We start from the raw sequence: 27,654 nt of genomic DNA on the forward strand, positions 1-27,654 counted from the left end.
CCGACCTATGCACTTTGAGCTTTCGATTCCTGTCTTTTTATTACATAACACGGCGCACAATCACTGCACACCGTTCTGACGACACATAATTTCCACATGACACAAAGTCTTCACTTTACATTGTCAATATAATAGTAAGTGACGTTGTCCGTTTGCTGTACAGTGCTACTATAAATGATACATACGTTTTCAGAGTTCTATATTTTCCTAAGTATTGCGTGTACAAATATAATTGATGCATGACTAGAACCACAAACTCACTGACTTTGTATTGAGCCCAGCAGTTGGCGTTACGAGTGCAGTGTGTTGTCAAAACGGCGACAAAGCAAGAAAAGAGCTTTTGTGTTTGAATATGGGAGATGTTTACCTGTTACAACAGTGCAGCGTGCGTTCAGAAGGAACTGTGGAAAAGAGCATTGTGCGTTTATATCGCCAGTGCAGGGGGATATTGGCTGCCTCCGTAAATAGAGTCATTTGCAACCGTGGGGAGAGTGAGCGAAAATTTCGGCGGAGCGGAAAAGAATAAAAGAAAGGTCAACGGTCCGCCCAAGCCACGAACTTGGAATATCACAGCAGACTTGCGAAAAAGTTGGCGACGGGTGTTACGTTTCAAATTATACCGTATGCAGCTCGTGCAAAGTTAAAACTGGTGTCTTCAATCTTGCACCACAATGCAGAAAGCACTTGAGGATGATCATTTCGCCTCCAAACTGATATTCAGCGACGTAGCAGCCTTTTATTTATTCAGAAAGATTAATCATCACTGTATGAGACCGAAGGGCGCTGAACATCATGAAACTGTGGCGTATGAACAAGATTTAACATTTTGCGCACAACGTCGCAGACGAAACTGTATGGGTCGTCTTTTTTTCCCGATGAGAAGACTGTCGAGGATATCTCTTACCTTTATATGTTCAACTTGTGGTTGTTTCCACACGTTACTGCTGATTCCGAGAGCTTCATTGTCCATCAATACGTGGCACCCTCTCATCACGGTATCGATGTTCGTCGCCACGTAAACTTCCGGGTCAGTGGATTGGGCGTCTTGGTGAAGATGATACGGCATTGTTAACTTAGCCTCAATGAGCAAAATTACAAAACGAGCGATAGTTGCCAAACCGAACAAGAATCGCTAGGTGATAGGTCGCCAATTTATAATATGCATACTGGACCGCAAACAGTGAATAGCACAGGTAAGGATATGCAGTTGAATATCACAGATTCAGGTTTTGCATTGTTTGTTTTCGGTAGGTCGGGCACTGTGACTATGTCTAACAACACGAAATCAGATCAAAACGTAACATTGATGTTTCAAACGCTACTTGGACAGCTTAAAGAGGCACAGATGCCACAACAACGAACAAGCCGACAGATCGAACGGTCACAAAAACAAACTAATCATCAGTTTAAAAAGACACAAGAAAAGATACAAAGCTTATCAGCCGAACTCAGGGAAAAAATGACGAAAGATTTTCAACCAGTTTTTGACGGTATTACTATCCGACTAGAAGTTTTACGAACCGACACTCAGTAAATTAAAAACACACAAAAGACGACCGCACAGAAATAATGGCGAAAATTAGCGAGGTCGTCCCAAATGAAATAGTGACCAAGATAAAAGAGCAGAGAGCATTATTACAAGATAATGTCGAAGAAATTACCGAAAAATTCTAAACCTTATACTTACGAACAGAAGCACAGGAAGAACAAATAAGTGACATCTCATACAAACAGATGAATTATACACAAAAATAACAAATTTGCCTACCAACAAAAATCGAGATTCCGATGACACAGTGCCTATGCATTCAGCGGACACAGCGGAATACCAATGTTTGAAACATTTCAAGGAAACTCAGATAAAAATCAATAAACAACAGAAGTATGATATTGAAACTGTACAGTCACAATTTTTGCGTATTGAAGAAAAATTTGACAATAATAACCGCAAGAAAGAGTTTAAACCTAATACCACAATTCTAAACTATGAAAAGCCAGACGACAATAGTAACTTACGGCGTTTGGGAGACTACAAACGTGCAACTTTTCACATGTCAAGAAATAACAGCTCATAGAGCGCTTGTCGCAACCGCGAAAACGCTGCTCCACATTCTACTATAAACACTCCCTCACTGTACAAAAGTTCAAAGTTTCATGAAATTCATCCTATGGCGTGGCTTGGTTAATTTATCTGTGCGATACCACCAAACCGGCTCCTTAAAAACAAGCTAGAACTCATGTGCGGATATCTAGAAAATGAACCAGCACTCAGAATGCGATCGATTATACGGGACTGACAATCAAAAGAGCCCTTTCACAAGAATTTTTAACTTCTTTCTGGTCTACATCAAATCAAGGTAGAATCAAACAGAGTGTAACCGTTCTCAGGTCCAGTACCGTGTTCCATGGATACAGTACGGCGGAACCATTACCTGTACCATCCGCTCCGCCCACCTGAGTTAATTAGAATTTACATCACGAAATTAACTACCCATTTACTTCAAATAATCAAGGCAAGTAGGTGTAAGGACGATTTAGAAGTATTTTTGAGCGTTTGGCAAGAGTTGGAATTAAATAGTAACCACCCTCTATAATGAAAATTAGATGATCAAAAGTTTGATCATTACGATTCCTCATACTCACAACATGACAACAAGAACATCGGTATATCATACAATAAATTTCATGGTAAAAGCAACGACAAACGCGACGTACACACTATCCTTAGGGCAGGCAAGTCTGGCACCAAAACAACTACAAAGGCAGGCACAAATTCAGAAGCCACTACTCGAATTCTCATTCTGGAAATAAGCATCGTTTTGGAAACAGTCATAAATATAATAATAACCACAACAATAATCATGAATGTTCGTGTAGTCAGCAATGTAATCGGTCAGGTGAAAACAACAACTGGTATAGCCAAATAAATTCAGGCAACAACAAATATCAGAATAACAGTCAGCAAAACAGGTCTGTATGGCAGATCTCTGGCAGGTAGAGATAGTCGACGAAAGATCAACGATACCTAATGACAGACAGCGTAAAAAGAATAAACAATAATTTCAGGTCCCGGCGGCTGAAGGGGAAAGTCAGCGAACAGATGACTCTGCTGCCATAATTATCAACTTTATGCTATTAGAAGATGTTAGGGACATTCCGCTCCAGGAAAGCTAAGTTGGACCAAAACAAACTGTACACCATGTAACCAAAATTGCATTGCTGTTAATAATTTTACCGCAGTTTCGGAGTCTCGTATCGAAACATCAGTTATCAGCGAGTCAGCATAAAGGTAGAAAAACAATACTTTACCCGATACAGCCTCTTAGGAAAATTAAAATTTCGGAAAAGACTGTTAATGTTAAAAATGAGACCTCACTGTACCATTGCTCTCTACAAAATAATTTTAGGTGTCAATTTTTTTAATCAATACAAAGCAGTAATGAACTTCAATGATGCAGAAATTAATGTAATAACTCTGGGTCCATGTGTCGTTTTAAAACTTGAAGACTGGTTAAGTACACAGGAAGGAGAGACCAACTGCATATGTTACCTATATCAAGATTCTTTTCAATGCGTGCCTGATTCTGTTGACAGTAATACAGTTGATCATTGTACCAACGACAGCTACGATCAAGTAATCAATTAAAGCACAAAAATACAGCAAAATATCGAGCAGGCACTATACGAAAGAACTTAGCTAAACTTTACAAGTGTGCGGTAGTGTTTACACATAGACCTGACAGCATCAAGGGATTTCAGTACCAGTTTCAGGTTAGAGAGCATTCTAATTCTGTGTAAGACCTTATGTAATACCGGTTCATTGCCGAGAAAAGGTGGTGGCTGAGATACGATTGATGTTAGAAAACGGTGTTGTTGAGCCAGCTGCCTGCTCCTACAACAAAATCGTTGAAAAAAGAGATAGTTCAATAAGGTTTGTCTCGAACTCGCGTCAGATCAATACTATCATTGTTGTGGTAACAGCCAGATCCCAGAGACTTGACGAATTGTTACGAAGCATACGAGTATTGTCATCTGGAGATTTACTCTCCAGTTTTTCTCAAATAGAGTTACATCCCGACTGTAGGAAGTACACAGCCTTTTTATAATTTTGGAAGTGTTACCAATCCTGTTAATTGCCTTTTGGTTTAAACATTTCATCAGCAGCATTTGTTTGTGGACTAAACACCATTCTTCCAAACCATCTAAAATGACACATCACCAGTTAGGTAGATAATATTTTGATACGAGAAACAACTTGGTCAACAGATGAAAAATTTGTTGGACATTTTTGAAGATACAAGTTTAACAATAAACTTAGAAAAAAACCACAGTTTTACTAAGACAAATGTAAAATCTTTAGGCCATATCATTTCACCAGAAAATATTTCATCTGATCCTGCAAAACTAGAAGCAGTTAGAGCAATCCCACCACATATTACTAAACGACAAGTCGGAAGCTTTTAATGAGCAGTAAATTTTTACTGTGGATTTTTGAGATAGAAAATTTTGACTAAACGAACATTATGACAGCCAAGAACACCATTTGGCACTGGAATGTTCAAGCAGAAAAAATACAGTTTGATACGCTAAAAGGGGCACTGCTCACCACACCTATTTTGGCATATCCTGAGCTCTCAAAAGATATCTGATTATCTATAGATACTTCCACAATAGGGCTGGGAGCCCTTCCCAAGAGCACATTGACAACTGAATCATTGTCAGAAAGAGTGTTCCGTTTGCCAGTAAATTGTTAAGTAAATCAGAAAGAAATTAATCAGTCACAGAATTAGAGGCCTTAGCGATTGTCTGGGCGTTTACGAAATTTAGTACAATTTGCTTGGCAAGCATACAAGAGTTTAATTAAAACACAAGGCATTATAGTTTTTAATAATCTCCAAGTTAAATCATGAAAGATTACGTCGTTGGTCACTGACCTTCAGGAATATAATTTCACTATCTGTTACATTCCAGGAAAAGACAACATCGTTATTGATGCTTTATCTAGTACCACAACTGGTTTAGCTGATAACAACACAGTTAACTTACAGTACACAAAATTCAGCTTGTTTTATCTACAAAACTAACTTTTGAAAACATTATCTCAAATTCATTACTTGACGTAGCAGGAGAACAAAATAAAGATCCCATTTGGAATGGTGTTAAAGAAAAATGGAAAGACAGGAGAAATACAGCTATCAGAGAGTTTTAATTGTCTAGAAACGATATCATCTTTGAACGTAGTGCTGTAAATGGCACACTTTGGTTGTGTATTCCAGAGGAATTTGTCAATAAGTTGATATGGCACATACATTTAAGTCACACGCTTTTCAGACCACGGAAGTGTTCCCACAAATTACGGACTACATGCTATTTCAACAACATGGAGAAAAAATACGAAAAGTACTTACGAAGTGTAAACTCTATTAAAAAGTCAGACTTTCCATCATCTCACATTGCGCCCCAATGTTTCCAACCATACCATCCAAGCTAAAAGAATTAGCGGCCTTAGATTTACTAGGATCGCTAGTTACATCCAAAAATGATTTTTCTTATGTTTTCGTAGCATTGGAGTTGATGTCTTAATTTATATCACTCACCCCTTTGCATAAGGCTGTAGCTAAAACAGTGTCCGAAGCTTCTATTATGAACTTTTTACACCATGTAGGACATGTTGACAAGGTCATATCAGATAACGGTCCTCAGTTTCTATCTACTATTTGGCTATGTACATTAAAGAGCTACAACACTCAGCCAATATTTACTTCATTATATTTTCCACATTCAGACACCTATAATCAAAGAGATTAATAAGTTGTGAAGACTCTATTGCCACTATCAACACAGAAAATGAAACAGATACATCACTTCAAGATACCTTAACAGAGGTTCCTCACGACACAACTTCTTTGCCACCAGTCTTAATGTTAAAGAACCAGCAACTACCAGACAAAATCAAAGAATTCGAACTCTTTCCTCACACTACATAATTACGGCTCGAAGATATCATACAACTAGCCTTAACAAATATTGCAAATACAGCTGAAAAACTCAGGAAATGTCGTGAAGGCACAAATCAGGAAATTCCACATAGGACAGAAAGTTTTGGTCAAATCTCATCCGATATCAAATAAAGGTAAGTGTCTTAATCACAAATTCTTCCCTATCTACAACGGGCCCTACAGAATTAAAAGAACAGTGCACATTAATGCAGTCGAAGTTGAAATACTATGTACACGGAAATCCAAAGGAATGCACCATATATCACACATAAAACGTTTTTTTTAGTAAATGGTACGTTGGCAATACCTGATACTGTAGATAGTGATATGTATGGAATTTTATGTAACTCATTGAGCATGCAATGGAATTCTGTTTTCCATTAAATTGGTACGTAATAAACAAGTTGTACATAAATCCATGAACTATGTAGGTAACAGTGATAACCATTATTCAAGTTTCTTGGTTTTGAGCGAAGAGTGGAAGTCGTACTATAAGCGACATTCTTAGTAAGCAGCTGACGATGTAGCTCTTATCTGCTAATTTGTGAAGAATAAGGAGAGAAGAAGCACTGTAATGGAAAAGTATTTAAGTTTTATGAGATATGAGTTCACTTGCGCATTGAAGCCATTAGTGCTGTAGTTTGATGATGATGTATGATGAGGTTTATGATGAGTAGTATGGTGATACATGTTAACGATATTTAAGATAATGACGATTAGAGATTGGTTAGGTACTCTGTTTTCTGTTGGCCCATGTTGTTGGAAGAATGGTACATTTAGAAGGTTGCAAGCTAAGAAGTGAGTAGGTGTTGTCAAATGAGCTGCTAGCTTTGCTGGAGTGTTAGGAAAATGATTTACACACTATATATGAAAAGGTTTGCTTGAACACCTGAAAGAGTTGATGTATGAGTTAGTAAAATGATAGATGGGTTATAGTTTGTCACTAAGTCTTTTTTACTGTCCATGAGTATCACATTTCTTGTGAATGATTTTTTGTGTGCATGACAGCAATATTTCTTACAAATTTTCTTGAGATACTTATGTAAATTTAAAAATAGATTTATCAGATAACTTATTCTGTTCACCAGACCTCTTGAAAGTTGGTGATGATAAATTTTATGAAAAATGTTTACATTCTAAAAGATTATTGAAAGGGACTTACTCAAAAGCTATGAGGAATGAGAGAGGGAATCTGTCACGAAGAAAAAAGAACAAAATTCTAATAATTACTGAATTCCTTTTTAAAAATATCATGATATATAGTTTGCTTGGCTCTTCTTTTGCCTATTGTTAGATGCTTTGCTTTTTTTCCATATTGTGTGAAATAGTGTGATGTGCTACTATAATTTTACAAAAACACACATAATGTCTGAAGGGATACCGCAATCACTAGTCATACAATGTTACTTATAACCCGTCTTGATTGCAAAGATATTTATTCACACGACCGGTTTCGGTTCCTCTAGAACCATCTTCAGATCTGAAACGACAGTGATACTAATTTACTATTTGACAAATGCAAACCTTTTTCATCCTATCCGATCAACATCGAATGTACCAGAACGCACCTGCAATTTCAGTTACAGGAGTAACCCGTCCACACACAGCAACCTTTACATGCTGCGTCACATTAAATTGGTTGGCAGAATGCACGTCATTTATATTAATTACCGACAGGTGGCGTCTGGTATATTTGTTGCATTACATATGCACAAAAATATTTAGTTAAAATCTGTAGTGGTCGAGGTTAAAATCTGTATTTGTCAAAATTAAAATACACAATAAAATTATCATTTTTGTACGAGCGGAAACAAAGAGCGATTTCTGTATGCATGGCGCTGGTGTATACTTGTCTTCCTCCATGGTCTGCATCCGTGATGCCCGCTACTTCAGTGCTGTGCCGCGAGCCGGTCAGTCGTCTGATGTCCATCGCCGTGGGCATTAGGGCCGTGCGGGAGGGCCCCGTCAACGACGTTAGGTGCTGCACGCATCCTGCAGCTTATTCACCGTGCACCATCTCTCAACCTTTGGCTTTGACTTCTATACGCATCTGTGATCATCTCAGTAAGTCGTCATAAATACTAAAATAGGCGTTAAGATTAAACTCGCTTTGCTCGTTGAGGATTAAATCCGGATCTTTCTTTTGTGTGTGTATACGAGTATTACGGCAGCCATATGCGCCCCAAACGCTGATTTGTTTTGAGAGTAGGTGTGCTCTCTGAATCTGGTTTCCTACCAGTCTACCGTATACATTGGTTACAGCAGTCGTCACATTTGGTCCTATATACACCTGAATCGTGAAATTTATCCCTACTATTCAACATTTTGTGCCGGAGCTTCAATTTTAGCCTGTTATTTGTTCGGAACCCTATTTTAACGTCGGATTTACGAACGCATCTTTCAATCTTATCTGTAATTCTTCCATTGTAAGTGAGAGTCACGTATTTTTCCTTGTTGTTCCTCTTAACTCCGACTTGACTTCCTTCTATTTGTTTCATTTGCCTCTTCTTTATCTTATTATAAATATTCATCACATCTTTTTCTACTTCCTGTTGGCCGTAGGGAACGAATATACGTGTAAGGAGGTGATGAATGTTTATAATAAGTTAAAGATAAATAAAGATGACCATTTCTAATATGTTTTCAGTTTTTTTCTGAACACATATGAATTGTTTCACTACTGTGTTTCTTCTTTTGGAGATTTCTTATTTGCATCACATGTGTTTTCTTTCCTTGTTCAACATGTCATATCTTTTACTTTTTTATGAACAGTTTATTCCGAATGTTCGAATGTTGATGGTTATCTACGTATAAGTGTATGTCATGTTTTGTGTAATTTCTTACATATGTTTATGTAACTGTTTTTGTGGATATAATTCTGTGTCATGTAAAAATCTTGTACATTATTTTCATACTTTGTAATGCTTTTGTAAGAGCCAGGGATAAAATAATTAGTGCACACTGTTCTCAGATAAGGTATAACTTTCTGTCTGGTTACTAAATGAAGAACTTTGTCGTCATCTGCACTCTGATTTTCCGTGCTTCACTTAGATCTTTCCCCAAAATGTGACATTAGCAGGCAAGAGACAGTTTACTTGTCAGCCAAAATCCTCAGTCGTTATTGCAGGAGAAACTTTTCAACGAGGGTAAGAATTTATAGTGGACAAAATGTTAGTTTGCTGTGGAAGATAATATGTTGGAAAGCCAAGGACTTCTGGTAACACTCATGATCTTCAAACTTCACCACTGCTAACAACGTGAGAGATGATTGGCACAAGACTATATTCTATCCTGGTTGCTTGGTCAGACTTCAGCTGTTGCATAATCTTTCACTGCAAGGGGAATTTCTGTTGGTCGCTTGCTCAAACACTATTTGACATTCCACATCAAGACGTGAGAGATGATTGGCAGAAGTCTATATTCTATGCTGGTCGCTTGGTCAGACTTCAGCTGTTGCATAATCTTCCACTGCAAGGAGAATTTCTGTTGGTCGCTTGCTCAAACACTATTTGACATTCCACATCAAGACGAGTTTTTGCTGGTCGTTTGGATAAACTCCAGCCCTCAAACATCATTGTACTGTAATATGATGTTACTTCACGAGTGTATTACGAGACACTGAAATGTCAGCTTCATATACAAATACAATGATGCATAGTGATTGAGGCAAATCATGGAAAGTTAAGATGTTAGTTGTGATTAGAATTTATATGGACTGCAGTAAGTTCCGTTCTGTAATGATATTTTCGTGAGACGATTAAGTCTTTCATTTGTTGCATAATCAGAACTAGACAATACCCTTTACATAGACTTTTAACTAAAAACTACAAGTTCAATTTCTTTAAGTACGTGTTTAACTGATGGTTAACCATGGTTGAGGAAATGAGAGTTAAAGAAACGACTTGAAGTAATAAGATTTGGAAAAAGAATATTGTGGAGCTGAGAGTAGTCGTGTGTTGGACACGGAGTAACCTGACAGAACTGGTAGCATAGTGCATATTGGGGGAGGACTTTCTCTGAAGTAAACTGTTAGCAATTATTAATTTGATGGAAATATTTACAGGCACAGCATTTATGGAACACAAAGGATTTACATTATGGATATAATTAATTTTTCAGGTGAGATTCTTTTCACATTTTGCTGGTTCTTTCGTTTCTAATCTCATGTTTCCATTGCTCATATTCTAAGCATTTTCTTTGTAATGCAGATTTTTAATAGACCAGTGATCAGTGTGTGTTTCTTAGGGTTGCTACGTAATTTCACGGTTTAAATTTTTTTGGGTAGTACACAGGTTGATTTTGGTCTGGTTTTTGAATAACAGTTTTGATTTTATTTCCTGCACAGTGAACGCCAATTAGTTATTTCGTTATGTAATTGTATTCACTAGGACACGCTGTTTTCAAGAGCAATTTGTGTTCAACCTTTTTAAAACAGAGGACAGTACATCCAGCTTTGAGTAAAAAGCAGGCAAACATTTAAATGCTCTTGAACGAACAAACGATCGAGTCATAGCAAATAACTCTCAGAACATCCTGGACATTTCGAGCGAATAATGTGGCCCATCAGATGTCCCAACATAAATCCTATCGAATATTTACGGGACGTAAACGAGATGTCAGTTCGTGCGCAAAATCCACCACCGGCAGCACCTTTGCAGCTACGGGTGGTTATAGAGGCAGCATGGCTCAATACTTCTGCAGGGGACGTCTGGCTTGTTGATTCCACGCCACGTCGAGCTGCTGCACTACGCCGGGGTAAAAGGAGGTCCGCCATGATATTAGGAGGTATTCCATAGCTTTTGTCACCTCAGTGTATCTGTATATGTAATACTTTGAAAAATACAGAGCTCTGAAAACCAATGAAGATTTACAGTATTCCGCTATTTCTACACTTTTATGAAATTTCCTTCCGACAGCCTGTGATCTGTACTGTTTTTCTCTGGTCGGAACTTTGATTGTGCGCCTGTTTTTGTTTTCCTTACTGTAGTGAGAAGCGTTTACTCTCCAGGGTACCTGAGAGCGCCAATGCGCTGCTTCCTGGACTCGGGTAGGCGCGCCGGACCCGGATCAAATCCGCCTGGCGGATTAACGAGGAGGGCCGATATGCCGGCCAGCCTGGATGTGGTTTTTAGGCGGTTTTCCACATCCCGCTAGATGAATGCCGGGCTGGTCTCTATGTTCCGCCTCAGTTAGGCGGCTCGCAGACATCTGAACACTTTCGCACAATTCCATGGATTACACTCGACGCAGACAGTTGGGGTACACTAATTGTCCTGGGGGGGGGGGGGGGGTGGTTCGAGGTGGTGGCAGGAAGGGAATCCGGCCACCCCTTAAACCATTAACATGCCACATTCGATTAACGATGGCTGACCCTGCGTTACTGCGAGAGAAGGCTCAAGCGATAGATAGATAGGCTGTAGTGCGTAGCTTTTGAAGTAACTATTGACTCAGAATGTCTCTTTTCTTAGTAGTTTGTCGTGCTTACGTTGGCTGTTGATATGGTCATTTCCAGACTCGCTAGCTACGACGTACAAGGTACGCGAAGCATGACTTTGTGCGTAGACTTCAACTGGCCAACAATACTTTCCCAAGACGCGGTGGTCGTTGACAAGGGAGGCCAAATCAATACCTTCGGTCCATCCCAGAACAGGCCTTCTACACGGATACATGCGTAACATGTTCACACAACTCACTAATTCAAAAGACTCGCTACGAACTTCAGCGCTTGTAAACTATTCGCTTCTCTCCTTCATTTTACTTTTCAGATTGTTCTCTTGACATACTAACTGGCGCTAAGCTGCAATCTTGCCTTACGCAGTTCATAATAATTACGCTCTTCATCTTCCCCGTGTATTAATCCCACTTTGTTTGTGAATTATGCACTCCAGCTACCCTCACAGCTCTGGTGGGAAATTTCTGAGATTATGCGCCCACAGACTACAAGGGCAATGGAGCTTGTGTGACGGATTACGTCGCCAGCGCTAGTCCAGTGGAGCGCGTGGCACAGTGGAGACGATCCCCCCAGCTGGGAAGCCCCGTTCATCTGCCAGCAGCTGCCGCGCTGCAGGCGTTAATGGCGGCCCGCCCGTCGCCGTAAGCACAGTGATTAGGCCGTCTGGCCGGTATCCGGGCGCAGCGATCGGCAAAGTGAATCAAGCCACCTTTCAGCCGGCGCGACCACCGTGTGATGACGTCGACGAGGCCGGGAGCTGGACTGATTACATCTGCGGACGCGGGCGCCGTCAAAGGCCGCGCGCTGCACCTGCACTGAATGTAGGCTACGCTTCCCAATACCGCAAAATGGGAGGATCCGCTGCGGACCGTGCGACTACGGACCACCCGAGAGGAGAAATAAGGGCAATCCGTATATCACCTCTAACCGCTATTTTATTCGTTTTCGTGGCCTTCTCTGCCATCAGTCTTCCGGTAGTTCATACTGCGAGTACAAGTAACCATATAACTCACAGTACCTAAATACAACTGGGTTTGTCGTCGAACCATTGTGCATAAAATGGAAGTAAGAACTAAATATTCTGACTGATTTCATACGTTTCTTGTGTCAAGCTCTTCATCTCATCATAGCACACACATCCAACGTCCTCAATTATTTGTTGGATATACTCCAATCTTTGTCTGCTCCAACAGATTTTCTTATCCTCTGCAGGTCCTTCAAATATTATAGAAGTTATTCCGTGATGTCTTAACATATGTCCTATCATCCAGTCAATGCTTATCGGTGTTTCCATACGTCCGTCTCCTAACCGGTTCTGTGGAGAACCTACTCATTTCTTAACGCCGGCCGTGGTGGCCGAGCGGTTCTAGGCGCTACCATCTGGAATCGCGCGACCGCTACGGTCGCAGGTTCGAATCCTACCTCGGGCATGGGTGTGTGTGGTGTCCTTAGGTTAGTCAGGTTTAAGTAGTTCTAAGTTCTAGGGGACTGATGACCTTAGAAGTTAAGTCCCATAGTGCTCAGAGCCATTTGAACCATTTGAACCATTTCTTAACAGTCCATCTAATTTTCAACATCCACATCTCATAACCTTCTGTTCTCTACGATTCTGATTTCCTACAGTCCATGTTTTCCTGAAATACAACCCTATGCTCCAAACATACTTTCTTAGAAATTACTTCCTCAAATTAACGCCCATGTTTCATACAAGTAGACTTCTTTCAGCAATAAATGCACTCTTTGTCAATGTTAGTCCTCCTTTCTTTAAACGCCATACGTTACTATGCTTCCAAGACAGCCAATACCAACACTTAGTATACTTCGTGGTATCCAGTTTTGATGCTGAGTTAGTCACTGATCTCATTTCTACTTGTTTAAAGAGTCACTAGTCTTCTGACTGGTTCGATATGCCCACCACGAATTCCTGTCTTTCCATCACTGAGTAGCACTTGTTGCAACATATGTCCTCAATTATTTTCTGGAGGTCTCTGTCTTCTTCTACAGTTTTTACCCTCTACAGCTAGGACCTCGGAAGCTATTCTCTGATGTCTTAACAGATGTCCTGTCATCCTGTCCCTTATTCTTGTTAGTGTTTTCCACATTTTTTTTTCTCGCCGGTTCCCTGGAGATCCTCCTCATTCCTTGCGTTATCCGTCCATCTAATTTTCAGAATTCTTCCGTAGCACCACAGCTCAAGTACTTCAGTTCTATTCACTTTCTGTTTTCCCACGTTCCATGTCTCACTTCTGTGCAATGCTGTGCTCCAAACACACATTCTCGGAAATGTCTTCCTCAAATTTTGACGTATTTTTGATGCTGGTAGACTTCTCATGGCCAGGAATGCCATTTTTCCAGTGCTAGTCTACTTTTTATTTCGTCCTATGTAGCAGAATTCCTCAAGCTCATCTACTTGGTGATCACCAATTCGTATGTTTAGTTTCTTGTTGTGTTCATGTCTGCAACTTCCCGTTCCTTTCGTCTTTCTTCAATTTACTTCAAGTCCATATTCTGTACTCTTTTGACTGTTCATTCCATTCAGCAGGTGGGATAATTCTTACAAAATTGTTGAGGCTTTCGTGGCCCCTTGTTGAGGAGCTGCCTGTTGGCTTCTGTCTCGCGTTCTTCGGCCGACTTTTGTTTCATGATTTTTCTGACGTTTCGCCAGTACGAGTGGTTGACATTGTCAGAGCTTCAGCTTCCATTGCTGTTGGTCGACTAAATCGAGATTACGGCCGTAGACTATATGTATCTGGCGCGCCAACGTCCAAGGGCTTTCCCGTGGTCATTTCCAGTGCGGTTTTCCTCTTTCTATACGCAACGGTCGTTCACTGCAGGACGGGAATCGAGGATCAGTTCACCTTGAGGCTTTCTTCTTTCTTGTTGAAGCTGTTTGTGTATTTCTATAGACTCTCCGAAAAAACGGGCGTGATAGTTCTTCTCTACGTCGAGGACTTCGGTGTCGTCGAATTTTACTACGTCGTCGACCACACACGGCGCCTCCTCTGCCACAGCTGATTTCTCCACATGCCACAGTCTGCAATATTACTTATGTTCTGTGTTCCTGGTGTTGATTTATCATCCCGTTAGTCCAATATAAACTTTTCTGCATGGGAGTGGTATGCGTAAATTCTGCTTTGCGGTCTGAAGCCGGCCAGTGTGGCTGAGCGGTTCTAGGCGCTTCAGTCTGGAACTGCGCAACCGCTACGGTCGCAGGTTCGAATCCTGCCTCGGGCATGGTTGTGTGTGTGTGATGTCCTTAGGTTAGTTAGGTTTATGTAGTTCTATGTTCTAGGGGACTGATGGCCTCAGATGTTAAGTTCAATGGTTCAAAGGGCTCTGAGCACTATGGGACTTAACATCTATGGTCATCAGTCCCCTAGAACTTAGAACTACTTAAACCTAACTAACCTAAGGACAGAACACAACACCCAGCCATCACGAGGCAGAGAAAATCCCTGACCCCGCCGGGAATCGAACCCGGGAACCCGGGCGTGGGAAGCGAGAACGCTACCGCACGACCACGAGATGCGGGCAGATGTTAAGTCCTATAGTGCTTGGTGCCATTTGAACCATTTTTTTTCGGTCTGAAAGACTCTTTGATCTCCTCTGTCGGTTTATAAAAAGCCTTTACGTCGTGTACGCGCAATATACGTTCCATTTTGTCCGTCAGTCTGGGAATGTATGGCAGAAAGGCCGTATCCGACATTTCTTTTTCCGATGTGTGACTTCATCGAGTATTTTGTGACACTTCTTGTATCACTGGCGGAGCATCCATTGCTCTCCTGCTGTTGCAGCTCGCGTCTGAGATGCTGCTGCTGCTCACACATTCGTCTTGCTAGCGTTACCAGCGTATTAATAATACCTCTTTTTCTGGTTAGGTTGGTGACTGACGATTTGTGAAGGTATCAGTCCGTGTGCGTTGGTTTCCGATACACATTGTGTCCGAGGTTTTCGCCACCCATTGTGACCAGCACATCTAGAAAGGGTAGCTGTTTGTTCCTTTCTACTTTCATGGTGAATTTTATATTGGAAGGGAAATTATTGAAGTGCATTAGGAAGTCTTCGAGCTGTTCCTCACCATGGCTCCACACAACGAAGGTTTACAGGGTGCCACATTCAGCACCTGTGCTTCGAAATGTTCCATGAAGAGTTTGGCCACCACTGCACTAAGAGAACTACCCATGGCGACGCCTTCCAGCTATTCATAGAAGCTGCCATTCCACATGAAATAGCTCGTGGTGAGACACGCATGAAAGAGGTTGATGATGTCTTGCGAGAATACGGAACCGATGTACTCCGTAGAGTCACTGTTTGGCACTTTGGTAAACAGAGAAACAACATCAAGACTGACTAGGATGTCATTTGGTCCAAGTTCTAATTTCTTCGGCTTCTGAATGAAATGTCATGAGTCCTTTATGTATGTATCAGTCTTCCCCACGTGCGGCTGGAGCAGAGAGCCAAGTGTTTTGCAGGTTCATACGTCGGCGAGCCAGCAACGCTAACAGTCGGTCTTAATAGAACATTATTCTTACGGATCTTAGGTAGTCCATACAGCCGAGGTGGCACGGCTTGTGTGCTGCAAAGGTTCCTCACCAAGTCCGTCGGCAGAGGAGACGCCTTGATTAACCGATTAGTGTTCCGTGTGACATGATGCGGCGGACCTGCGCTTTGTTTTCGGCACGTCGTCGGATCGCATAGGTCCCATATCCCCTCCTCATAATCTTCGGTCTTTATTATCGGCAGGCAGTACCAATATACTCTTGTACGCGTTAAGACTCTTGATAGCTTGTACCCCTTCTTTCTTCAGGTTGCAGGCTGGTGAGTTTGCTCGGCTCAGTATCCTGGCTGTTTCAGTGTGTATTTTCTCAGATCTTTCACAGTATTAGCAATGATATCCTCCATAGATATAGTTCTCGGGATGATAGCGAAAATCGCTCTTTTTGGGCAATCTAATTCTCTTTGGTCTGTTGTCGTTCAGTGAGGTTGACCACTTTGCATGACATATCGGGTATCGCCTTATCAGTCTGCTCCCGGCATCTTTCAAATTTACATTACAAAAACTTCCGTGTTTCCCTTTCATCCCAGCACCGCGACAGAAAGGTGAGAGAAGACATCAATCGCGCATTCGTCTCACGTCGTTGTTCGAGGTTTCGGTGCAATCCGCAAAAATCCTCCCCGTAGAGTTGTAGTACAAAATTGCTAAAACTTCCGTGGCCACTTGTTGATAAACTGCCTGTTGGTTTCTGTGTCCGGTTCGTCGGCTGCCTTTTATTTGATGATTTTTCAGACGTTTCGCCAGCACGAATGGCTGGAATTGTCAAAGCTTCACTCTCCAATGTTGGTGGTGGACTGGAGTCTGTATGTACCCGGTGCGTCAACGTCTAAAGGCTTTTACGTGGTTATTTCCGGCACGGTTCTCTTGTTACCTGCAACGACCGTTCGTTGCAGCTTCCGTTATATATATATATATATATATATATATATATATATATATATATATATATATATATATACTTGGTGCGCCGAAGTCCAAGTACTTTTACGTGGTCATTTCCGGCACGATTCTCCTCTTGCTACCTGCAACGATCGTTCGCTGCAGCTTCTGCTATGTGCAGCAACGTCAGAACTGCTCTTTCTTTCTTTCTTTCTTCTTTCTTTCTTTTGAGTCGCCAGTCTTCTGACTGGTTTGGTGCGGTCCACCACGAATTCCTCTCCTGTGCCAACCTTTTCGTCTCAGAGTAGTACCTGAAACCTACACCTTCAATTAAACTCATATATTCCAATATTTGTCTGCCTCTACAGTTTTTGCCCTGTAAAGCTCGCTCTGGTACCATGGAAGTCATTCCCTGGTGTCTTAAGAGATGTGCTATCATCCTGTCCCTTCTCATGTCAGTGTTTTCCACACATTCCTTTCCTCTCCGATTCTGCACAGAACCTCCTGATTGCCTATCTTATCAGTCCACCTAATTTTAAAATTTCGTCTCTAGTACCACATCCCAAATGCTTCGATTCTGTTCTGTTCCCTTTTTCCCACAGTCCATATTTCACAACCATGCAATGCTATTCTCCAAACGTATGTTCTCAAAGATTTCTTCCACAAATATAGGCCTATATTTGATAATAGTAGACTTCTCTTGGTCAGGAATGTCCTTTTCTGCTCTCGATGTCCTCCTTGCTCTGTCTGTCTTCGGTTATTTTGCTGCCTAGGTTGAAGAAATCCTTAACTTCATCTACTTCATGACCATCACTCCCGATGTTAAGTTTCTCTCTGTTCTCGTTTCTGCTATTTCTCATTAGTTTCGCCTTTCTTCGCTATATTCTCAATCCATATTCTGTACACATGAGACTGTTAATTGTATTCAGCAGATCATGTAATTCTTCTTCACTTTCACGCAGGTCAGCAATAACACAGCGAATCGTGTTATTGATATTCTTTCACTTTGAATCTTAATTCCGCTCCTGAACCTTTGTTTTATCTCCATCATTGCTTCTTCGATGTACAGGTTGAACGGCAGGAGGGAAAGACTACATCCCTGGCTTACACCCCCTTTTTAATCCGAGCACTTCGTTCTTGGTCGTCCACTCTTATTGTTCCCTCTGGGCTCTTGTACGTAGTGTATATTACCTATCTCTCGCTATAGCTGACCCGTATTTTTCTCAGAATTTCAAACATCTTGCACCAACCGATATTTTCGAACGTTTTTTCCAGTCGACAAATCCTATTAACATGTATTGATATTTCTTTAATCCTTCTTTCATTATCAACCGCAACCTAAGAGTTGCGTCTCTGGTGCCGTTACTTTTCCTAAAGCCAAACCATATCCTCAGTTTTCTTTTGTATTCTTTCGTGCATTATTCTTGTTAGTAATTTTTATGCATGATCTGTTAAGCTGATTGTGCCATAATTCTCTCCTGTATTCTTCGAAATCGTCTGGATGATATTTTTCCGATAGTCCTCCTGACAACCATTTCTTTTTCGATTTCTTCTTATTTTTCATTTGGTTTCCCTGCACTTCCTATTTATTTCATTAATCAGCGACCTGTATTTTTGTATTCCTGAATTTCCCTGACCATTTTTGTAATTTAATTGCGTAGGCTTCCGCGGCCAGAGTGAGTCGACATAAAATTTATCTGGGTTTGGTACCGCATCATAATGTAAAAACTACTGCTGCTATAGAAAAGCCAACGTTTCGGGCACGATTGCAGCGGCCTTCTTCTGGGTCTAATCTTGGACGAAACGTTGGCTTCTCTATAGCAGCAGTAGTTTTTACATTATGATGCGGTACCAAACCCAGAAAACTTTTATGTCGATTTTTGTAATTCCTTCTTCCATCTATCAACTGAAGTATTTCTTCTGTTACCCATGGTTTCTTCATAGTTATCTTCTTTGTACGTATGTTTTCCTTTACAACTTCTGTGGTTGCCTCTTTTTAGAGATATCCATCCCTCTTCAACTGTACTGTCTACTGTGCTATTCCTTATTGCTGTATCTATAGCTTTAGAGAACTTCAAGCATATATTGTCGTTCCTTAGTACTTTCGTATCCTATTTCTTTGCATAAAGATTCTTCTTGATTAATCCCTTAAACTTCAGCCTACTTTTCATCACCACTACAGTGTGATCTGAGTTTGAATCTGCTATTGGGTACGCCAAACTGTCCAGTATCTGATTTCGGACTCTCTGTCTGTCCATGATGTAATCTAACTGAATTCTTCCCGTATCACCCGATCTTTCCCAAGTGTACTTCCTCTTCTTGTGATTCTTGAACAGAGTATTCGCTATAAATACCTGAAATTTATTACAGAACTCAATTAGTCTTGCTCCTCTCTCATTCCTTGCCCCAAGCCTATATTCTCCTGTAACCTTTTCTTCTTCTCCTTCCCTTACAACTGCATTCCAACCTACCGTGACTATCAGACTTTAATCTCCCTTTACGTATTGGATTACCCTTGTAAAATCCTTTTATAATTTCTCTGCCTCTTCATCTTCATCTTGCGACGTTGGTATGTATACCTGGACTACAGTTGTCTGTTTTGGTTTTCCATCGATTCTGATAAGAGCAACCCTATCACTGAAATGTTCACATTAACACACACTCTACCCTACCTTCGTGTTCATAACAAATCCTTCTCTTGTTGTACCATTTCCTGCTGTTATTAACATTACATTATACTCATCTGGCTCTAAGTCCTTGTCTTCTTTCCATTTCACTTCACTGACCCCTACTATATCTAGACTGAACCTTTGCATTCGACTTTTCACATTTTCTACCTTCCCTACCACGTTCAAGCATCTGATATTCTACGCTCCGATTCATAGAACATTATTCTTCTCTTGTTATTCAATCACTTCCTCATGGTCGCGTATGGGGATACGCTGTCCCCTGCTGGATGTGTGTGAATTCCTAAGGGACCAAACTGCGGAGGTCATTGGTCCCTAGACTTACACACTACTTAAACTAACTTACGCTAAGGACAACACCCACACCCATGCCCGAGGGAGGAATCGAATCTCCGGTGGGAGGGGCCGCGCAATTCGTGACATGGCGCCTCTAGCCGCGCGGCCCCCTCCTGGAGATCCGGAATCTTTTGAAGTGGAGAGATCTTCATCCTTTCTCAATTACAGACACAATGTCCTGAGGATGCACGTAATTTGTCTTTAACGCAGTGGTTTCCATTGCCTTCAGCATCCTCATGCCGTTGATCATTGCTGATTCTTCCGCCTTTAGGAGCAGTTTCCCACCCGTCCTTTCCGAGAAGATCGTTGGCATAATGAGGGTGACTTCTTATTCGGGAAGTCTTCGGCCGCCAATGTTAATTATTAATGAACCTAGGTCCAAGGACGTATTGACTACTAATGACACTAAGACGCTACCCCCATAACACGGATGAGACACCACAACGTCTACATAAATACTTCCTTTCAGCCCCTTCTGCTTTTGGTCTGATCTATGCTTTCACTACTTCGTACAAACCTCGACTGATCCCATTTGGGTGAAAGCAAAAATGTAGGTGGGGAGGGGAGAAGATGGAGGGGGCTGGAGCGGAGGGAAGGGTCATGGATGACCTCGAATGTCACATACGTTATTGCATCAGCTATAATATCACATATGACACAGTGAACCTTTCTTGGGTATCGCTGTAGCGTTTGGGAAGCTCGTATGCTCCCTGATACCCTACCAATCAGAACAGGCAATGATGACCTGTAAGACAATGTAAAAATAGCCTCTACTTGTGTCAGAAAAATATTATTTGAACAGTCATAAATAGGTCGAGGTCGTCTCATTAAAAGATATAAACACTGAATTCAGCAGAATGAGCCAAAAATATCTTTTTAGAATGGCAAGAGTTACCTCAAAATATAATACCATACGGCACAAGCGAATGAAAATAAGCAAAGTAGACTAATTTTCGTGTCGAACTATCAGTTACCTCAGATACCATTTGAATGATAAAAATCACAGCATTACGTCTTTGAACAAGATCCTGAACATGGGCTTTCCACAACAGTTTACTATCTATCCGAACACCTAAAAATCTGAACCGTTCAGTCTCACTAATTATATACCAATTCTGTGAAATTAAAACATCGGATTTTGTTGAATTGTGTGTTAGAAACTCTAAAAACTGAAGCTTACTCTGATTTAGCTTTAGTTTATTTTCTACAAGCCAGGAATTTATGTCATGAACTGCACTATTTGAAACAAGAGCCAGTGTTGCACACAACGTCCTTTACTACCAAGCTATTGTCATCAACAAACAGAAATATTTTGGAGTTACCCGTAGTACTAGAGGGCATATCATTTATATAAATAAAGAACAAGAGTGGCCCCAACACTGATCCCTGGGGCATCCCCCATTTGACTGTACCCCACTCAGACCCCACATCACAGCCATTCGCAACACTGTGAATAATGACATTTTGCTGTCTGTTGTTAAAAAGGTGAACCAATTGTGAGATACTCCCCGTACTTTGTAATGGTCCAACGTCTGGAGCTGTGTTTTGTGATCAACACAGTCAAACGCATTAGTTAAATTAAAACACATTACTAGCGTTAGAAACCTTTTCTTTAACCCATTCACTACGTTACAGAGAAAAGAGAGTATATCGTTTTCAGTTGTTAAACGAATTCTAAAGCCGAACTGCACATTTGGTAGTAAATTATGTGATATAAATTGATCAATTATCCTTACGTACACGGTATTTTCAATAACTTGAGCAAACACTGATGGCATAGAAATAGGTCTAAAATGGTCTATATTATCCCTTTCTCACTTTTCATAAAACGGCTTTACTACTGAGTAGCTTAATCGTTTAGGAAACTGACCATTCCTAAAGGAAAAATTATAAATGTGGCTCATTACAGGGCTAACATGTGCAGCACAGTACTTTAATATTCTGCTAGGCACTCCATCAAATCCATGAGAGTCATTAGTCTTCAGTGATTTAATTATTTACTCAATCTCCCCCTTGTCTGTATCATAAAGGAGTATTTCACACATCAATCTCGGAAAGGCATTTGCCAAGAGAGTTATGATTCCTCGTAGGAACTAATTTTTTTCTTAAATCACGAGCAATGGTCAGAGAATTACTGTTAAATAATGTACATATATCTGCTACGGTACAGTAACAGAAATTTTTTACTACGAACTGACTTTATATAGGCGACCTTGTGCTGCTGACCAGACACTTCCTTCACAAGCGACCGTATGGTTTTAATTGCATCCTGTGGAATAGCTATTCTATTTGAGTAGACCTACCACATACTTTTTGCCTTCGTAATAACATTTTTAAGCACCTTATAATAATGTTTGTAATGGGCTCCTGCAGCTTGATTGTGACTACTTCTAACATTTTGAGATAATTTTCACTTTGTTCTACATGATATCCCTATCCCACTAATCAGCCACCCAGACTGCCTTTTACTGCTAGCACCCCGTTTAGAACGTTCTATAGGAAGCAACTCCCAAAGAGCATGAGAAATTTGATAAGGAAAGCATTATATTGGTCATCTACACTACTGGCCATTAAAATTGCTACACCAAGAAGAAATGCAGATGATAAACCGGTATTCATTGGACAAATATATTATACTAGAACTGACGCGTGATTATATTTTCACGCAATTTGGGTGTATAGATCCTGAGAAATCAGTACCTAGAACAACCACCTCTGGCCGTAATAACGACCTTGATACGCCTGGGCATTGAGTCAAACGGAGCTTGGATGGTGTGTACAGGTACAGCTGCCCATGCAGCTTCAACACGATACCACAGTTCTTCAAGAGTAGTGACTGGTGTATTGTGACGAGCCAGTTGTTCGGTTACCATTGACCAGATGTTTTCAATTGGTGAGAGATCTGGAGAATGTGCTGGCCATGGCAGCAATAGAACATTTTCTGTATCCAGAAAGGCCCGTACAGGACCTGTACATGCGGTCGTGCATTACCCTGCTGAAATGTAGGGTTTCGCAGGGATCGAATGAACGGTACATCCACGGGTCGTAACACGTCTTAAATGTAACGTCCACTGTTCAAAGTGCCGTCAATACGAACAAGACGTGACGGAGACGTGTAACCAATGGCACCCCATACCATCACGCCGGGTTTTAAGCCCGTATGGCGATGACGAATACACGCTTCCAATGAGAGTTCTCCGCGATGTCGCCAAACACGGATGCGACAATCATGATGCTGTAAACAAAACCTGGATTCATCCGAAAAAATGACGTTTTGCCATTCGTGCACCCAGGTTCGTCGTTGAGTACACCATCGCAGGCGCTCCTGTCAGTGATGCAGCGTCAAGGATAACCGCAGCCATGGTCTCCGAGCTGATAGTCCATGCTGCTTCGAACTTCGTCGAACTGTTCGTGCAGATTGTTGTTGTCTTGCAAACGTCCCCATCTGTTGAGTCAGGGATCGAGACGTGGCTGCACGATCCGTTACAGCCATGCGGATAAGATGCCTGTCATCTCGACTGCTAGTGATACGAGGCCGTTGGGATCCCGCACGACGTTCCGTATTAACTTCCTGAACCCACCGATTCCACATTCTGCTAACAGTCATTGGATCTCGACCAATACGAGCAGCAAGGCGCGATACGATAAACCGCAATCGCGATAGCCTACAATCCGACCTCTATCAAAGTCGTAAACGTGATGGTACGCATTTCTCCTCCTTACACGAGGCATCACAACTACGTTTCACCAGGCAACACCGATCCACTGCTGTTTGTGTATGAGAAATCGGTTGGAAACGTATCTCATGTCAGCACGTTATAGGTGTCGCCTCCGGCGCCAACCTTGTGTGAATGCTCTGAAAAGCTAATCGTTTGCATATTACAGCATGTTCTTCCTAACAGTCATTGGATCTCGACCAATGCGAGCAGCAAGGTCGCGATACGATAAACCGCAATCGCGATAGCCTACAATCCGACCTTTATCAAAGTCGTAAACGTGATGGTACGCATTTCTCCTCCTTACACGAGGCATCACAAATACATTTCACCAGGCAACACCGATCCACTGCTGTTTGTGTATGAGAAATAGGTTGGAAACGTACTTCATGTCAGCACGTTGTAGGTGTTGCCTCCGGCATCAACCTTTCGTGAATGCTCTGAAAAGCTAATCGTTTGCATATTACAGCATGTTCTTCCTGTCGGTTAAATTTAGCGTCTGTAGCACGTCATCTTCGTGGTGTAGCAATTTTAATGGCCAGTAGTGTATGTTATCGACACTACAAACATCCTGCCACTCTTGTTCCTTGACTATGTTTAAAAAACTCTATTGCCGTTGAATTAACTTTCCTACATAGTTTGTAATTATGTGTGTTTGTTTGAGTACAAAAGCGTTTTAATGTTAAAATTTGTGCATCATGGCCTGAAAGGCCATTCACCCTTTTACTTACAGGATGCCCATCTAGCAACAAAGAATGAAGAAAAATATTGTCTATGGCTGTGGTACTGTTCCCCTGCACCCTAGTTAGAAAAAAACAGAGTATGCTTAGCTCTTATGAATTTAGGAGATCTACCAACATCATCATTCTTAAACAACCATATACAAAATTAATATTGTAGGCACCACATATAACCAATTTCTGGTACTTCCTATAAAGTGAATCAAGAACCCTCTCTAGCTTGAGCAGAAATACTCTGAAGTCAGAGTTAGGGAATCTACACACAACAAAAATTAGAAGTTTTAGTTTCACTAAAGTCAACTGCCCCTGCACAACATTCAAATATCTGTTCAGTGAAGTAGCATGATACGTCTGTGGACTCAAATGGAATACTGTTTTTTACGAACACGGCCGCTCCCTCACTCCGCAAAAAACTCCTCGAAAAACAGCGAGCTAATCTGTTTTCTGGTAAATGAAACCTCTGAATTGTCAAATTATTTTAGTGGTGCTCCCATACACCAATGACTTCAGAGTCAACACCTATAAGCAGATTACTAACTTTACCTCTAATACCTCTTATATTTTGTCCTTAGTTAGGGGGACTTAAGCAGGTATATCTATCAGCTGACTTCAACTAACACCAACTACTACAGGAATTTTTCCACGAGTGATCCCAGCACAACCCACTACACTGGACCTGCAAGCTCTGCCAGCCTCCCTTTCCCATACCTATTGAGGCGCAGGCTATGCCTTGTGAAACCCGATCTACCGATAGACTCAACTGGCGCCATTGCAATGTGACCCATGCCCTCTGCCATCAGTGCCTTCTCCAGGCCCTTCTAACACGCCTAACATCCGCATTAAGATGAGGCAGACCATGACACTGAAACAGTTGCAATAAGTGCACATTAGTGAGACCAGATCACAACCTACACTCCTGGAAATGGAAAAAAGAACACATTGACACCGGTGTGTCAGACCCACCTTACTTGCTCCGGACACTGCGAGAGGGCTGTACAAGCAATGATCACACGCACGGCACAGCGGACACACCAGGACCCGCGGTGTTGGCCGTCGAATGGCGCTAGCTGCGCAGCATTTGTGCACCGCCGCCGTCAGTGTCAGCCAGTTTGCCGTGGCATACGGAGCTCCATCGCAGTCTTTAACACTGGTAGCATGCCGCGACAGCGTGGACGTGAACCGTATGTGCAGTTGACGGACTTTGAGCGAGGGCGTATAGTGGGCATGCGGGAGGCCGGGTGGACGTACCGCCGAATTGCTCAACACGTGGGGCGTGAGGTCTCCACAGTACATCGATGTTGTCGCCAGTGGTCGGCGGAAGGTGCACGTGCCCGTCGACCTGGGACCGGACCGCAGCGACGCACGGATGCACGCCAAGACCGTAGGATCCTACGCAGTGCCGTAGGGGACCGCACCGCCACTTCCCAGCAAATTAGGGACACTGTTGCTCCTGGGGTAACGGCGAGGACCATTCGCAACCGTCTCCATGAAGCTGGGCTACGGTCCCGCACACCGTTAGGCCGTCTTCCGCTCACGCCCCAACATCGTGCAGCCCGCCTCCAGTGGTGTCGCGACAGGCGTGAATGGAGGGACGAATGGAGACGTGTCGTCTTCAGCGATGAGAGTCGCTTCTGCCTTGGTGCCAATGATGGTCGTATGCGTGTTTGGCGCCGTGCAGGTGAGCGCCACAATCAGGACTGCATACGACCGAGGCACACAGGGCCAACACCCGGCATCATGGTGTGGGGAGCGATCTCCTACACTGGCCGTACACCACTGGTGATCGTCGAGGGGACACTGAATAGTGCACGGTACATCCAAACCGTCATCGAACCCATCGTTCTACCATTCCTAGACCGGCAAGGGAACTTGCTGTTCCAACAGGACAATGCACGTCCGCATGTATCCCGTGCCACCCAACGTGCTCTAGAAGGTGTAAGTCAACTACCCTGGCCAGCAAGATCTCCGGATCTGTCCCCCATTGAGCATGTTTGGGACTGGATGAAGCGTCGTCTCACGCGGTCTGCACGTCCAGCACGAACGCTGGTCCAACTGAGGCGCCAGGTGGAAATGGCATGGCAAGCCGTTCCACAGGACTACATCCAGCATCTCTACGATCGTCTCCATGGGAGAATAGCAGCCTGCATTGCTGCGAAAGGTGGGATATACACTGTACTAGTGCCGACATTGTGCATGCTCTGTTGCCTGTGTCTATGTGCCTGTGGTTCTGTCAGTGTGATCATGTGATGTATCTGACCCTAGGAATGTGTCAATAAAGTTTCCCCTTCCTGGGACAATGAATTCACGGTGTTCTTATTTCAATTTCCAGGAGTGTATATCACATTCCCCGTCCCTGTCAAGACTATTCCCTGCTCTACCCACTATCACTACCTGACCCTCGTTCGTAAAATTCCTACATAACACCCCTATACTGTCAGTAATCTGAACCAACCATGCACTGGGCTTCACAATGCTGGTGACCTGGTACTCACTCCCCAACACTTCCTGCAACTGCTAGCCTACACCTATACCGTGCGAAGTACCTAGCAGCAGAACCTTCTTCTTTCTGTTCGACTTTGCAACTGACTTAGGCCTCCTAACTGCTGAGGACTGCTGCATGTTTCCTACACCTACAGTTACAAGAGGCTCCTCTCCACTCAAGTCTGACAGTTGGTCAGATCTATTGTATATACACAAAGTAAAACTGTGTGAATACCTCCTCATCGTAACTGCCTTCTTGCCTTCTGCCAGTTCCCATTCCCCAACACCCTCAACCCTCCTCAAACTATCTACTTCCTCGTTTGCGTGTTGCAACTGCACCTGAAGGTTACACGTCTTACGCTCCTGCTCCTCTATCAACTTATTTCTGCTACAGATTCTGCATTCCTAGGAGAGGCTCTCAGTAGAATGCCCACTGGATTCCACACTACATTCCCCCAAATGAAAATACTTTGAACAAATCCCACACCGTACCCCACTACTCACAAACCTACGACAGAGCCCACACTTCTCACTCATGGTAAAGTTTTGCAGTTACCGAAAAAAAACTAAAAGTCTGCGTTATCTACGTTCAGTTACATAGATAGAATTATTTATAGAACTAACAATAGCGATCTAGCAATTCTCTCTCTACTAAAAAAGCAACAACTTTTATTAATACAACTAAACCACAACTAATATCAATATCAACAAAACTTCTCAAAATTTATTAACTAAAACCAGACAGTGAACGAAAATTTTACTGAAATATTTCACTAGAAACGATAAGAAACGTCAGCTGAAAAAGCACG

Source organism: Schistocerca nitens, chromosome 1 (assembly GCF_023898315.1).
Source record: "Schistocerca nitens isolate TAMUIC-IGC-003100 chromosome 1, iqSchNite1.1, whole genome shotgun sequence".
NCBI lineage: Eukaryota > Metazoa > Arthropoda > Insecta > Orthoptera > Acrididae > Schistocerca > Schistocerca nitens.